Source organism: Rhincodon typus, chromosome 7 (assembly GCF_021869965.1).
Source record: "Rhincodon typus isolate 14 chromosome 7, sRhiTyp1.1, whole genome shotgun sequence".
NCBI classification, from domain to species: domain Eukaryota; kingdom Metazoa; phylum Chordata; class Chondrichthyes; order Orectolobiformes; family Rhincodontidae; genus Rhincodon; species Rhincodon typus.
Genome location: NC_063338.1, coordinates 29,940,228 through 29,955,955, shown reverse-complemented (window position 1 = coordinate 29,955,955; position 15,728 = coordinate 29,940,228).

The following is a 15,728-nucleotide window of genomic DNA, read 5'->3' as shown; positions in this document are numbered from 1 at the left end:
GAAGAAGGATCTAGGCCCGAAACATCAGCCTTCCTGCTCCTCTGATGCTGCTTGGCCTGTTGTGTTCATCCAGCTCTACACCTTGTTATCTCAGATTCTCCAGCATCTGCAGTTCCTACTGTCTCTGAGTTGGAGAAAAGCTTGCTAACATCAAGTTGACCAGCTGATCTCTCCCATTTCTCTGAAGGAAGCTCGTTGAATTCAGGATAAAATCTATTTTTTCTTTTGAAATTGTGATTGAAGAAACACCTCAAGATTATATTTCCTGAACAAGCTATGTCTGCAAGATTTCAGAGACAACCATGTGTACTTAGTGCCTTCACTTGACATCAGAATTCCAGGGCAAGAGATTCTGGATAATCCTACACTTTATCCTTTTGGACTCATGGATAAGCCATTAATCAAAGTGATTTTTTTTATTCTTCAGAAAGCCAATCTCTGTACATAAATCTGTTTTATTTTCTCTTTCTTGAAAAGTATGCATGTGAGCATGTGTGTTTGTTTGCAGTTTGTGCTTTGCAGATGTTTAATTGGAAAAGCATTTATATGTCTATCATTTACTAAACATCGCATCTTAATCACATGTGTTTTGTTTTCAAAATAAACCAATAAATGTGTTAATTAAGAACCCTGGTTGGTAGATACTTTATTTTAAAACCTTTTATGATAATTTATTTAATTGACCATTTTGGGAAAAGTATTTTTGTTTTATTTTTCATTACGGAGAATTGGAATGACAGCAATGTTGCTCTCCTCCAGCCTCAGTCATGTCAGCTAATAGTGGCCTTAGCAGATATCTCTCGACCAGGACTTGATACTGTTACTGACATTAATGACATCTTTGGATGCCTTTACCACCATCCAGCGGACTATATCAAATATTCGTGAAGGGAAAGAAAGAAACAATTTCTCATATGGATGGCATAGCGAGTCAGGAGAATGATGATAGAAATGTGTGAAGTTCTGCAATTGTTACAGGAACAGACATCTACTTACATGAAAGATGTGATTTATCAACCTTTAATTCTTTGGCAAATATATTGTAGCAAAAAGCATAACTTTCAAATTATGAAGGCCATCAGGGACTTCTCATCATTAAAGTGTGTTAATAACGTCGAGACATTCCTCAGCATAGTCAGTCGGGTTGGGAAATTTATACATATAATGATACATGTTAGGAACAAGAGTAGGCCATTTGGCCCCTCAGGATAGCTCTATTATTCACTAGATCATGCATCAACTTAGCTACAATCACTGAAGCTCTGAGAAACCTTTTGTAGAAAAAGCAGTGTTTTGGAATACTGAGCAAACCAGCACATTTCAGAAAATATAGCAAAAGGCTTATCTTTTCAGATCTGCAGGTGCATTATAATCCCTGGTTGCCCATGTTAGTGGTTGTTGACACATATTCAATAGATCTTTGAACCATACCTATTCAAGTGTAAGAAGATGGGAAAAGGAAACATGTCTACTTTGCTTTCAGGGCAGTAATTGATACAAAACAGCATTGTGTGATTATAGAAAAAGAAGTGATTTCAGTGTCCTGGACATGTGAGAGACTCCCTGATTATTTAGTGGGATTACATTTTCAAATCAATACAGACTGTTGGTCACCTTTCTGGATTCCAAAGAGATTGTCAAAATACCTTTACACCTACAACGGTTTAAGATGTCTTATCATTGTACAAATGTATTTTCGATATAGGACTGTGTACGTTCCAGTCACAGCACAGATCACAGCAGATTTTTTATCTAGACTTATAGTTTTGATCAAACAATAAGCAAAATTCAGTGCTCATTTTAATGGTGGAAGCATTTTCATTATTTGTAATAGATACTCTACAGCCTTGGTGAAAAAAATAAGAACTCAGGAAAATGCAAAAAGGAGATATGGAATATACTCAGGTTACAAAGTTATGTGCCAAGAATATTGATAAAAAAAAGTAATGCGGACAACCAGCTTTTATGGGACCAAAATAAACACAGGAAACATCTGACATAGTCGATGATCTTTTAGACTTAAAATGTAGACAAGTAATGCCCAAGGTTACATGGGAGGAAATTCCTTATAGAATCTGGGTTGGTCACTTGGGAATGGTGAAGTGTGGAACTCATGCACTAGAATCTGTTTAATGGCTAGGAATGGCCGAAAAAATTGAAGACCTCATATTGTTCTGCTGTACTTGTACAATTAAAAGCCAAACATTAACAGAGCCTTCAAATAAAAGCAAAATACTGCAGATGTCAGAAATTCTAAAACAAAACAGAATATACTGGGTCAGCAAGTCTGGGAGCACGTACGGACAGACAAAGAGAATTAATTATTTGCATATGATATGATTCTTCTTTAGAATTAAGAGGGGTTATAAAATTGCACTTTCCATGCTGTAGACAGAGGAGGAGAATTAAGTGGAACAGATGGTGTGTGTGCTCGAAGCAGGACATCAGGTAAAATCACCAGTCTCACTCTTTCAATAGAGAAAGATAGCTGCTGGTGGCCTAACCTGAGGGTAACCATATCTCAGGCAAGGGGCAACATTGAGAAGATGGGGCCTTCATGATACTCCAAGTCAGTGGGAATTGAACCTGCATTGTTGTCATCTCTCTGTATCACAAATCAGCCATCTGAGCTAAATTCTGCTTATGAAAGGCAAGAGGTTTTCTAATGATGGTGATGGGGAATAAGGGATTTAAAGGAGAAGATGAAGATGTGAAAAAAGGTGTAAATGAAGGTGTGAAAAGGAGAAAATGGGTCTGCTCAGAAACTAGACAGTGTGTGTATCTTGTGTCTGTGTGTGTGTGTGTGTGTGTTCGTGTGTGTGTGTGTCTGTGTGTGTTCGTGTGTGTGTGTGTGTGTGTGTGTCTGTCTGTCTGTCTGTCTGTCTGTGTGTGTGTTTCTCTCTGTGTGTGTGTTTGTCTGTGTGTGTGTTTGTCTGTGTGTGTGTCTGTCAGTTTGTGTGTGTGTGTGTGTGTGTGTGTGTCTGTGTGTGTGTTTGGAGTACAGCGGGTGGAGGAGAAGGTTGGAGGATGTCAGAAGAATGGAGGATGCAGAGAACATTTGCAACTCCTTTGTCTTTGGCTGTGAACACTTATAACCAACTGCATTTGTTCTTTCTCAGTCTACAGCATGAAAAACACCATTTTCTAATTCTTTTCAGTCCTGAAGAAGGGTAATATTGGACTGGAAATATTAACTCTGTTTCTTGTTCCAAGGATGCTTCCAGACCTGCTGATTTCTTCAATACACTCTTATTTTATTAAAAGAATCTTGATTACTGCCTAGTTTTCAGACAGGCCTTGCCAAAGGTTAGGACAAGATCTCTTTGACTTTAGAGAAAAAAAAGGTCTTGATCACATAATCCTCTGTAGTGGATTATTCTATATGGTTACAAGCTATCAAACTTCTCATTATGACAGATAAAACAGCGGTGAGAGTATTACTGATTTTATTTCATCTCATGGCTTTACAAACAAAATTGTCTCAGACAATGATTTGCCATTCATGAATGAATATTTCAAGCAATTTGTCAAAGACTACAGATTCCATCTAGTTACCAGTTCTCCTCAGGCCAACGGAGAGGTGGAGAGAACAGTGGAAACTATTGAAATGCTAATGATTAAGAATATTGATTGGGATTTAGCTTTGCTGAATTATAGGATGATATCCTTTAGTAACAGATTCTCACTGGCAGAGTTAATTATGGGCTGAAGTTTCAAAACACAAATTCCATTGTCAAAAAAGAATCTAAAGCTGAATGTTACATTAGGTGACCATGAGAGACTAAGACTTATAAAAAAGGATCGAAGAGAGAAACCAAATTGTTATATTTCAAATTGTTATAAGTCTTTAGGAACGCTAGCTGTGGATCAAAAGGTATGGATCAGAGATCAAACACTTGAAGTCACAGTCTTGAAACAACCATAATCCTACCTCAGTCAAATGCCTTTTGGAACATTAGGGAGGAGCAGAAAAGAGTCAACGTTATTAGATGCTGCAAGAGCAACTGAGTCTGAAAATCCCAAGCTCTGGAATACTGTCAGAAAGGCTACATCAACCTTCTCATAGATCAGTGATTGAGTCAACGAAACAACTAAAGACAATCTTCCTCAATTAACAACGACAAGAATAAGATCAGGGAGAGATGTAAAGACACTGCAATGTATTAACCTGTGAAGTTTGGAACAAAAAGAGAAAATGCCAGAGGATATCAGCAGGTCTGGCAGCATCTGTGGAGAGAGAGAGAGAGAGTTAATGTGAGTTAGACCTTTGTCACATATAGGTAGACAGAAGCCTCCCTGCTCCAGAGCAAGCCAGGGATTACCTGAAGTGATAGCTAAATATTATTCAAAATGGAATTGAACCACAAGGCGTATTAGATAGCTTCTTGTCACTGTGAAGGAGCATGGGAGATTCTGACTGCAAGTTGACAGAGAACATGAGGTGAAGCCTAGCCTCTGCAGCATCTCCCTGACATTCTGCAGACCCAGAGACACAGTGAGTGTTGCCTCCATTTCCGTTGCAGTCGTTTTGTGCACAGATCCCCTGCTCTTTTCTGCGAGGATACAACAACATGCTCTGGAAAAATGGAGGAATTCAAAAGAACACCTCCAAAAAACACCACAATATTTCCAAACAATTTACAGCGGCCGGTATGATTTTTAAAACGTTACCTTACCCATAAGTTGGGTGCTTGGCCCTTTAAATAACTGTAGCACAGAGCCCCTCTTGCATCCCAGTGCTTTATATTTGCAGAATGATGTTGTTACCCAGATCTGTGCAGTCTGAGATCCTGGTTTGTATCTACAGACTGAAATGTGTGATATTAGGATAGGATGGCTTTCCCTCACAGGTTAGTGGCAAACACTGAGCATGCTTGTGCAGGCTTTCTTTTCTGCTATGCCACCCAGGCAATGCCAGAAATGGTGTTGCTGCACATCCTAACCGAGCACCACCAAGCTATGAGGAGATGAAAATTGCACTTTCTCTCTTTTTCACAAACTCCTGACTAAGGTGAAGACTTTTGTTTTAAAATGGTAAGATCAAATCAGCCTCACTGTTGTCTCCTTCGGATCTCACAAAGAAGCTGTCTTCAAAATAAATCAACAGCAATTCTAAAGCTGCTCTCCGAGATTAAAGCAGCATCTGGCCCCAGCCTAATTGCCATTTCAGGGCTGCATCCTTGTTTATTCAAAACAATCTGTAACAGGAGGAATCAGAAAATGAGCAGCTCTGTACTGTCTTCAAATTTATCCACATTTCATTGACAAACCATCCAAGTGAAAATGGTGAAACATTTCCCCTTGGAGGAAGCTGAATGCACAGCTCATTGTAATGACGGGGGTGGGGAGGGGGGGGGGGGGGGGGGGGGGGGGGGGTGCGGGGGTGCGGTTTCATCAGTTGTACTTCAGTACGAATCTTTTTCAAAAACATTGTTAGCCCCTTTTGATAGCTGCTCTGGGTCATTAGATAGTAGAGTGTTGATACTTACTTTTTTCAGTGAGACAGGTCTTCAAAGAAGCTGTTTTCTATTTCAGTCTCTGACAATTATTGTCATGCTTTACTGGGGAAGAAATTGGCTCAGTCTGAGCAGTCCATTCACAATAATAATAATGTTCCGATGCCAGAGATCTCTTTGTACATATCCTCAGCATACACCATTTCTATTCATCCATCTGACAGCCTGACAACCAAATGGAAGGGTACGCATTGCTTCACTGAAGTCCTTGCTGAGTAAGACTGCTTGCAAGAGAAATTATCAGCTGCAAAAGTGTGCCCAGTATTTCCGCTGCTACAAGAGCCAGCTCAGGAAGAAAATAGTGGGCGACATGTTCCCAACCAGTTCCAGTGTGTCACAGGCCTTACCCTGTTGAAGAGGGTGAGATCGTGACTATTCTGTGCATGTGCTAAAAATAAGCAAAATGGGAAGACTGCAACATTTGTTAGTGAGTAATACGGATTTCATGCCCGACCTGCTATTTTGGGCCACACTGCTCCTCGCTTAAAGCTGAATGTGCATTCATATTGGGGAGGGAGCTATTTAAAATCATTGCCATCCACCTTGTGGCTGAGGTGATTTTAATGACCTGCTTACCGCTGCAGAGTTAGTGGAAGCACTTTGTTGTTGGATGAGTGGGCAGCTGTACTTTCATTCATAAGCATGTGTTCCTGGACCTTTGGAAGATATTGTGCAGCTTAGAAAGGCCATTATTTGTTCCCAGTCATGGAGGCTTTAATTGCACTTTCCTCTTAGGCTGCACAAGGAGATGGCGCAGAGACAGCTCAGGATAGCTGCTTCTAACAGGAGGAGGTTTAGGGAACTCATTAAGAAAACAAATGCACCAACAGTGTTTAATGAGTGACTCTAGCTGTACCTCAGCTAGAAACACAAGTTGAAATTTGAGTTGCAACCTCAAATTCAGACACAAACAGCACTAAATGGGGTATTCCAAGCCATCGTAGTCCTCAAACTCAAGGCCTGCAGATTCTTCCATTCTGGGGCTAGTAACATTGTCTATATATTGCAATTGCCATGTGTTGCTACATTCAGGGGTTCATAGAGGCTCTTTATGTCAGGAGAGAGGACTTCAATTTATTCTCTCTTGGCAGAGAGAAGCAGAGTAGTATGCATATAGTTTTGCCAGGATACTGGGGGCTTGCATGATGCATGGAGTCATTGAGTTCTTGTAGATGGCCATCTGGGGTGTTATATTTCAATGGTGAGATGCACTGAAACTGCAAAGGATTCTCTCGTGATGTGAAATTGACAAGTAACTATGCTCAAATCACCATGTTGGTGAACGGCCAGCATCCTGGCAGTGGTCATGATGTATTCATCTTGCATCAGCCATCTTTAAGCCATCATATTGAACCAGAGGGTGGGTGTCAGTAACCAGGGATATCCTGTGTATTCATGGCTAATGACTCCCCTGTGCTTGATTTTGTGCTTTAAGATAACACTTCTATCTGCTCATTGAGATATTGGTCTGGAGTATCTCAGGCCTTGGGTGCCTGCATGCCCACAGTCCTTGAGGCTGCTTGCTCCTTCTCCCCAACTAAAGCTCTACATCTTCTAATGTATGGTTACACTTTACTAACATTTGTATCCAACATGAATCTTATACCACATCTCCTCACAAGATGCTTCCTATTCAGTCTACACTATGCCAGTATTTAACGGGAAAACAAATGAGAATCACCAAGTGAAAACCCCAGCGAGTGAAAAGGCGGGGGGAATACCCAGAGACTGCAAAAGCAACAAACAGAATGAATGCAAGGAAAGGACAGAGCAGGAAATGGCAACAAAATTTGAAAGATTGAGCAGTGATCAGAAGCGAAAAGCATGTGAAGTACGGCTGGAGAGAAGGGAAGCAATGGAGAATGTCTTGTCCTTGCTGGAATGCTTTGAACACAAAGGCCCAAATCAAGCTGAGAAGTGGCTGAGGTGCCGTCATAGATTGATGAGATACACAATCACATTATGCCTAACGGGATAAACTGACAGGGGACAGAACTATACCATCCTCTACACTATAGGTGGTAGTGCAAACAGGATGGTGAACAAATGGTGACATGTCATGAAAGTTATTGATATATGTTTCAGCCTCAGAAGGAACATTATTATAGAAAGGGCAAAGTTCAATAGAGGATCTCAATGACTGGGAGAAAGCATTGATTCCTTTATTAGCACTTTATATTGACTAGCTGACAATTACTAATACAGAGTCCTGAAACATGAATTAATTCAGCGTTGCATTGTTGTAGGAGCATTAGAGAAGATTTTAGCAGCTTTTATGGAGTCAAGGAAGGATTTAATGCTATCAAACCTGCACAATTAACAAGTCATACAAAAGTGAGAAAGCGAAGTCGTGTGACTTCAAGGTGACAGGGAGACATTGTGGACAAAAGTAACTGACACCATGTAATATATAAAAGCTTACATCTCATTGCTCCTTCTTACATCTGGCCTCAACTGCACTTCCCACTGGCTTCATCTGGCAACAAGTTTTGGCAAAGATCTGTAGCTCGGGTTGTGGGTGAGGTTGTTGACTTGCTCGCTGAGCTGGCTTGTTTTCGTTCAGACGTTTCGTCACCATGCTAGGTAACATCATTAGTGAGGCCTCCGATGAAGCGATGTTATTCTACTCCACTTGAAATATATACTGTCCGGTGTGTTATGGTGAATAGTGTCATTTCCGGTTTTGATCTGTATGGGTTTGTATATGGGGTCCAATTCTATATGTTTGCTGATTGCATTACGGTGGAGAACCATGCCTCTAGGAATTCCCGTGCGTGTCTATGTTTGGCTTGGGTTACTATAGTTATCTTGTCCCACTTAAACTGATGGCCTTCATTATCTGAGTGTACCAATATTAAGGAAAGTTTGTCGTACCATTTTGCTGCTAACTGATGCTCATGTATTCTGATGGCCAGTTTCCTTCCTGCCTGTCAGATGTAATGTTTGTGACAGTCGTATTTTGTAGACCACGTTGGTTCTGCATGTTGTGGGAATGGGGTCTTTAATCCTTGTAACTGTTTGTTGTAGAGTGGCTGTGGGCTTGTGGGCCAGCATGATTCCTAGTGGTCTTAGGAGTCTTGTTGTCAATTCTGATATGTTCTTGATGTAGGGCAGTGTGGCCAGTGCATTAGGGTGTACTGTGTCCTCCTGTTGTTGTCTGTTTAGTAGACACCTGCGGATGAAGTTGTGGGGATATTTGCAAGTCAGCCATCCTGACTTCTTCTTTCAGTTTTTGGTCACAGTGCAGTCAATGGCACATCAGAGATGGGTCTGCACCTTTGAAGAAGCATCCCTTTAGCTTCATGTCGGTGTGCTTGTTCTCCATCCTGAAGGGCAGTCCAATGGGAGGTGTTGAGACGGGGAGCAGTACTCCCATTGATAAGCACATTGGGCTCAGAGAAATCAGAGTTAATGTTTCGGGTCCGGTGACCCTTCCTCAGACCATGTTTACCCTTTCCAATTCCAGCCACAATTTTACTTCCTCCTGTAGGGTTGCTGTTGCTTTTTCTGATAGCATCCTGTTTCCATAGAAATGTGTCCTGCTTGCTCAGAAAGGTTACATATGGGCTGAGAAGCCAACTATTTATTACAGACTTCCAGTGCAGACAGGTCACCAGCCGAAATAGTGCAGCTTAGTGAATCCAATCCATCTGCTTGTACAGTTATCGGAACTGATTGGTAAAGTTTCAGGTTCCATTCATAACCATTTGGCTGGTCAATTATTGATAGATCCGTGGAGAACTCTGAGCAGATATCCTATTACTGACTCTAACATAAAGAGATAAGCTTGATTGCAAGCTTCCAAGTCATATCATTCTCAAGTACAACTCACTTCGTACTTTCCCCCATCTAGGAGGATAACTGATATTTGGTCAAAGATCCTTCATTTCAATCATGTTATGTTTACACAGCCTATTTTGAACTATATTATATGTAGGAAGCCATGAAGTCTATCATTAATTGGAAGCAATTGGAGGTGTAAAGTGTCTGAAATATTAATGCATATTAGTTTAAATGCAGTTCCTCTGGAAAACCCATAAGGGAATGGGTCCAAAAAGCAGGTAAAAGTTGGTTGCTGGAAATCTGGGGGCTGCCATTCAATCTCTCACATTTTCCACCCTACCACAAACCTTCCTTTGTCTGTTTTATTTTCCGCACACCACTTGCTCAATACTAAACGTCTAACTGTTCCCAGTTCTGCTGAGAGTTTATTGACCTGAATCGTTAATTTTGTCTCTCTCTCCACGGACGCTGCCAAACCTGCTGAGTATTTCGGCCTTTTCTGATTTTATCCCCTCTCCTTCACAGCTCAAACTATTTTGCTAAATAAACTGAATAGCAACATTGGGATCAATGTTAACATTCTTGCTAAGCTGCGAACTAGGTCAGGGTTATGGCTGAGTGCACTGGATATTAAAGGCTCCAATTTTAATATTAAGCATGCTGAGAGGTAGCTAAAAGCCAGCCATGCAGAAGTGACTGAGTATCTGCGCAATGCACCTCAGAGCTCAACAAAGCAACACATTTATCTTGACTGAGAAAAATAAGTGAAGGACAAATTCAAAAGTGCAAGTTCACAGAAGGAGAAAAGATGACAAGATTGAACAAGAGACAAAGTGTTCAAATGATACCGTATTGATAATGTTTTAAAACATCATCACACTATTTTCTCTACTGGCACACTCCTCAATGATCAAATCTGGGCCACCAGCCTAATCTGAGCGATTTATTATGAGAAGAACACAAGTTAAAGTCCACACATTTCGTGAAAAATTGCTTTTTCAGGCAATTGGGTAAAATATAATTAAGGTGGTGGTAGAAATTCAATAGTCTCCAAACACAGGTATGGGGATCACAATGTGCAATTAACCTGTGCCCATTGATTAAAATACAGGCAGCATGACAGCTTTGTCCTGCCTACTCATTAGAATGAATTTTCCTGTCATTAATAACCGTACTTGGCTCCAAATCTCAGCAATGAACAGAGTGTAAAATGGTTACTTCCTATGAAACACCACTTAAAGCTAACCTATTTAAAGGGAGGTGCAATGTGACTGCAGCAAATACTGAGAGTCATGCAGGTAGTGTACCAGGCCTGGAAAACATTGAGGGGTGGCACAACATAGGAGAAAGTGTGTTTCAAGGTTTGTGGACATCGTTCTCAGAGCTTTCGTGAAGGTTGTGGAAATAAATCTCCCACACCCTCAAACGAATAGAAGCACATCCAAACATACATCAAAGGACCAGGATCAGACAGTGAGAGAACAAATGTTGCTACAAGAACTTGAATGACCTCACATATATGGTGAAGGTCAGTAAAAAACTGTATTCTAATCACTGCACTATTAGTCTGAGATACTAGTCACTTCATCACAGTCCCATCACTTAGACTGGAACAACAATCTCTATCAAATGGGATTCATACCAAATATAGTCTCACCTCATTGTCACAGTCTCATCTCTGCCCTAAGCCTCACACTCACGTAAAACCAGAAAGTGCTAGTGAAAAGCAGCAACTTTGGCAACATCTGTAGAGAAAGAAATAAAGAGTGGAATTTTGTAGGCATCTACGCAATGTGAGATTTGTGATAGAATTGAGTGAGAAGCCCAGGGAGGCCTATCCCAAAATCAGGAGCAACTTGCTCGCATTTCAAAAGTGAGTCTGAGCATATGATAGAGTGTGTAAAGTTGTGTAAAGAAATCTTTGCAGGAGGTTGCAGATTCAAAGATCCCAAATTTATCATCAATATATTGGAAGTATGCACAGGAGGTGAGGATTAATTTAATCAAAAACACATTTCCTACAAAAAAAAATGAAAACATTGGAAAGTGTTGACTTGTGGCACCATCTATTTGGGCAAACATGATGTCAGTAAAACAGAACCCAACTGGATGAGTTGTTAAGATCATACATTCAATGAATACAAAGTGAAAAAGCTTTGGAAACATTAGGTATCTGTTAGCCCTTTGGCACAATATTTTTTCCAACTAATTATTAAAAATTTTAAAGCTAATCCATAGTAATGAGGGGAGGGAGAGCTAGCTAAGGATGTTTGGTTAAATAGACTTGGATAAATAGGTTTGGAGCAATATAAAGAGTGTGAAATGCTTAGAAACACAATTCAAAATTTTCATCAAAAATATATACCACAGGCTAACAAAAACATTGCGAGCAAAGTCTACCTGTAACTTACTCAGGAGGTTAATGATACGACTAGATTAAAAGAAGAGACTTATAATGTCGCAAAGAGCTGTTGTAAGTTTAGATTCAATGACAGATTCAATTTGTCCAGAGATAAGGAACAAAAAACGTACAATTATATTGCTCTGGTGTAGTCTATAGACCACTAACTGGTGGGAAGGACATAGAGGAACATATCCAAAGTGAGAGCAACCAAAGATGCCAATACTATAGAATAGTTATTAAGGGGGACATAAATTACCCAAATGTGGACTGGAATACTTGTAGTGTAAGGGATAGCAGAGGTCAGATTTTCCAAGATTAATCCTCACCTCCTGTGTATACTTTAAATATATTGATGATAAATTTGGGATCTTTGAATCTGCAACTTCCTGCAAGGATTTTCTTACACAACTTCACACACTCTATCAGGATATTTTCCCATGACAGTATGAATCTAGTCTAACAAGAACAAATGTACTGTTGGACTTGGATCTTGGAAATGAGTTGGACTAGATAGATCAAGTGTCAGTGGGGGAATATTTTGGACTCGTTTATCATCACACTGTAGGTTTAGGTGGATGGTGGAGAATGACCATGATTAATCCAGAATAAGAAAAATAAATTAGCAGAGAGCTGACTTCAACGAAACAAGAACGGAGCTGGGCTGGAGAGACTGGAGCGCAAGTTTGGCAGGAAAACCTCACTAAGTAATTTGCTACCTTCAGAGAGGAGATGGTTTTTTGCAGTCAAGGTGTAATCTTTCATCAAAGAAAAGTAGGATATGCAAATCCAGAGCTCGGACCATCCATGGATTTGTTTGCTATTTTGGTCTACATTCCTAAGAAGGGATATACTTATATCGGACATGAAGGTTCTTTAGATTGGTCCATTTGGATGAGAAGGTTATCGTCTGACGAAAGGCAATTGGGTCCACAATCTCTGGTGTTTAGAAGATTGAGACGTGATCTTACTGATATAGCCAGCATCACGAGGGGCCTTGTCAGCTTAGACAATGAGAGGTTGTTTCCTCTGATTAAGGAATCTACAACAAGATGGCATAGATTAAGGAGTCTATTATTTAGAACTGAGATCAGAGAAGTGTCTGTATTGAAAGAGTTGCGAATCCTAGAAATTCTCTACCCCAGGGGTTGTGGATGATCTAGCACTGAATGCTGGGAAAGTCAGATTTCTGGTTCTCGGGGAATCAAGGGATTTGGGAAGTTAGCAAAGGTGGTTTGAAGCCCAAGATCATCCATAATCATATGAATGACACAGCTGGCTTGACAGACCAAAGGTCTTCTGCTGCTCTTTCGCTTAAATTCATATGCATGTGTACCTCTTTCCCCAATTCTTCGAAGAAACATGCTTGCAATCTATCTATAAGACTATAGTTTTATCCTTTTTGAGATGGGTTAATTTATTTAGTACAACTTTTTTATTTTAAATGCACTTATCTCATTGCTCCTCTCATTGTTCAATGTCATGTTTTCCTGTTCTATCTCTCTGGCAAACACTTAAGCAACACAATGATTTAATATTTCACTAGCTTTCTGTGTTACCTATGGTATTATCCTGTTAAATCTTTAATGATTCTGCTCCCATCATGGTCTTCCATTTTTAATCTATGTCTCTATAGATATTTGTACTCCTCTATATCAAATCTTTTAGTTCTCCTTTGCTGATTTTGCCCAATTTCTTTCTTGCAAATCTTCTTACATGGATACTTCAATACATTGAGCTTAAACTTTATCAACTTCCAATTGTCTGCAGATTTTGAAACAAACTCTCCTGGTTTGGAGGCTGCATAATCTAAACTTTTCAACTGATGTGGCTGTGATTTCCCTGAATTTAAGGAGAAAAACTGGGCTTGTTTCTAGCCCTGGACATCTCTTCTCTAAACTGCATGAGAAATTTTTAATCTCTGGATTTATATTGAATCATCAAATCCCTACAGTGGAAGCAGTCTATTTGGCCCATCAAATCCACACTGACCTTCCAAAGAGCATCTCACCCATACCCACCCCCTACCCAATCGTCATAATCTTGCATTTCCCATGGCTAACCCACCTATCCTTGGACACTATGGGTAATTTAGCAAGGCCAATCCACCTAACCTGCACATCTTTGGACTGTGGGAGGAAACCGGAGCACCCAGAGGAAACCCACGCAGACACGGGGAGAATGTGCAAACTCCACACAGACAGGGGTGAATTGAACCTGGGTCCTTGGCACTGTGAGACAGCAGCGCTAACCACTGAGCCACCCTGCTACTGTTTAGTTTTCTAAACTAAAAACAATCATTTATTATTTTGAACTGAAAACAATCTTGACCTTCAATGTTTACCCACCTATTATAAACCACCGCAGCACAAACAATGTTCCATTAACATACCACAAGTCTGCAGCCATTTGCTTTTTGAGCAGCGTTGGACTAAGATCATTATTTCACAAGAACTCTGACAATCATTTTAGTTTAAAGAAAACATCCATAGAAATGAACCACATTCTTCTTCCTCTATGGTAAAATTCATTTTTCAAACTATATATATATATAGGTTAAGAGAGAGACTTTGGTGGAGTGCTGAATTCCAAGATAATATCTTTGGTATCAACCAACATTGCAAGCTTGTTAGCTGTCATGATCTTCTGATCAGCTATGCCCACCTCTGGGGAACATTAGTTGATCACATGAGAGCCCATACTGAAGATGATGTCCATTGTGATTTGCTGCACTAATGGCCATGCACACATTTGGTCCCCAAGGGCAACTGTAATAAGTTATAGGAAATCCCCAACATCACGTGCTGTTGAGCCCAATTTCACATGTATCTGAACTTTAATCAGGGACTTATACTATGAAGTAAGGAAACTGCATTGACCATGCTGAATATTATACACTAAATTGAAAGACACATGCGTAAACCACAGTTTCAACATGGCCGCCTGTCATTTTTTATTCTCCACCTTGCTATCACTCTGGCTTCTTGGTCCTCCACCAACTGCAGTACTCCAATAAAATTTAAAATTACCTTAAGGAACAGCATTTTCTCATTTCAGTAGGCACTCTACAGCTTTCTGGATTTGCCTCTGAGTTTAACAATTCCAGACTGTAACCACTAAACCCCTTTTTGTTTCCTTTTTCTCTGCATATTTCAGTTTTACTCTAGTTTTTAATTTTTTTTTACTTTGGAAAGCAACTGTGTGTCATTCTGCTTTTTCCACCTCCTCACGACACATTTTTTTGTTTCTTTATGCGTCCCATTGCCATTCATTTGGTTCTGCCCCTTAAACTCTTTGCCATTTTATCAGACCTATCATTGCATATTTTGCTCTTGTTCCCGCCTTTTCATCTTCACTTCGCTTACAGCCTACTCCATTATTTTCCAAACTGTGCTGAGAGATCGTTGACATGAAACATTAACTCTGAGTGTCTTCACAAATGCCGTCTCACCTCCTGAGAGTTTCCCACATTTCCTGTGTATCATAGTTTATTTTGTGGCACTGGCTCTAGCCTCAATTATTTCCTACCAGAATGACTATTTTTAGCTACAGATCCTCAAAAACCATTGATGCAAACAAAGAAGACTTTGAACAGGTTTTATCGAACACATTGCTTTTGATTTTCTATTTTTAGTTTTCTGATTTCTTTTTATTCTCGGTCGGTTTAAGCTTCCTGCCTCTGCTTCACTGGAGTTTGATGAAAGGTCATTTAAATTGATTCTTCTTTCCAACTCTCTTGTGATTTCTCCATGATCCCAGTAAGCAGGAGATAGCGAGATTGAACTGCATCATTTTCAGCGCCACAAGAATGAAAACCTCTCCTTTTCGAACGTTGCTCATCTTTTATTGCTACCTACTGTTTATTTGATATTTTAAAATGTTACATGATATATGGCCCAGATATTCTGACTCTGACTGAACTAAACAAAAAAACTCTTAAAACTTTGATTAATTCTCCCTTCGCTCTAATTTCCTGGACAGGAGCTTTCAACTGGGAATCACTGGAGACCACTACAGGAAAGAGTTGC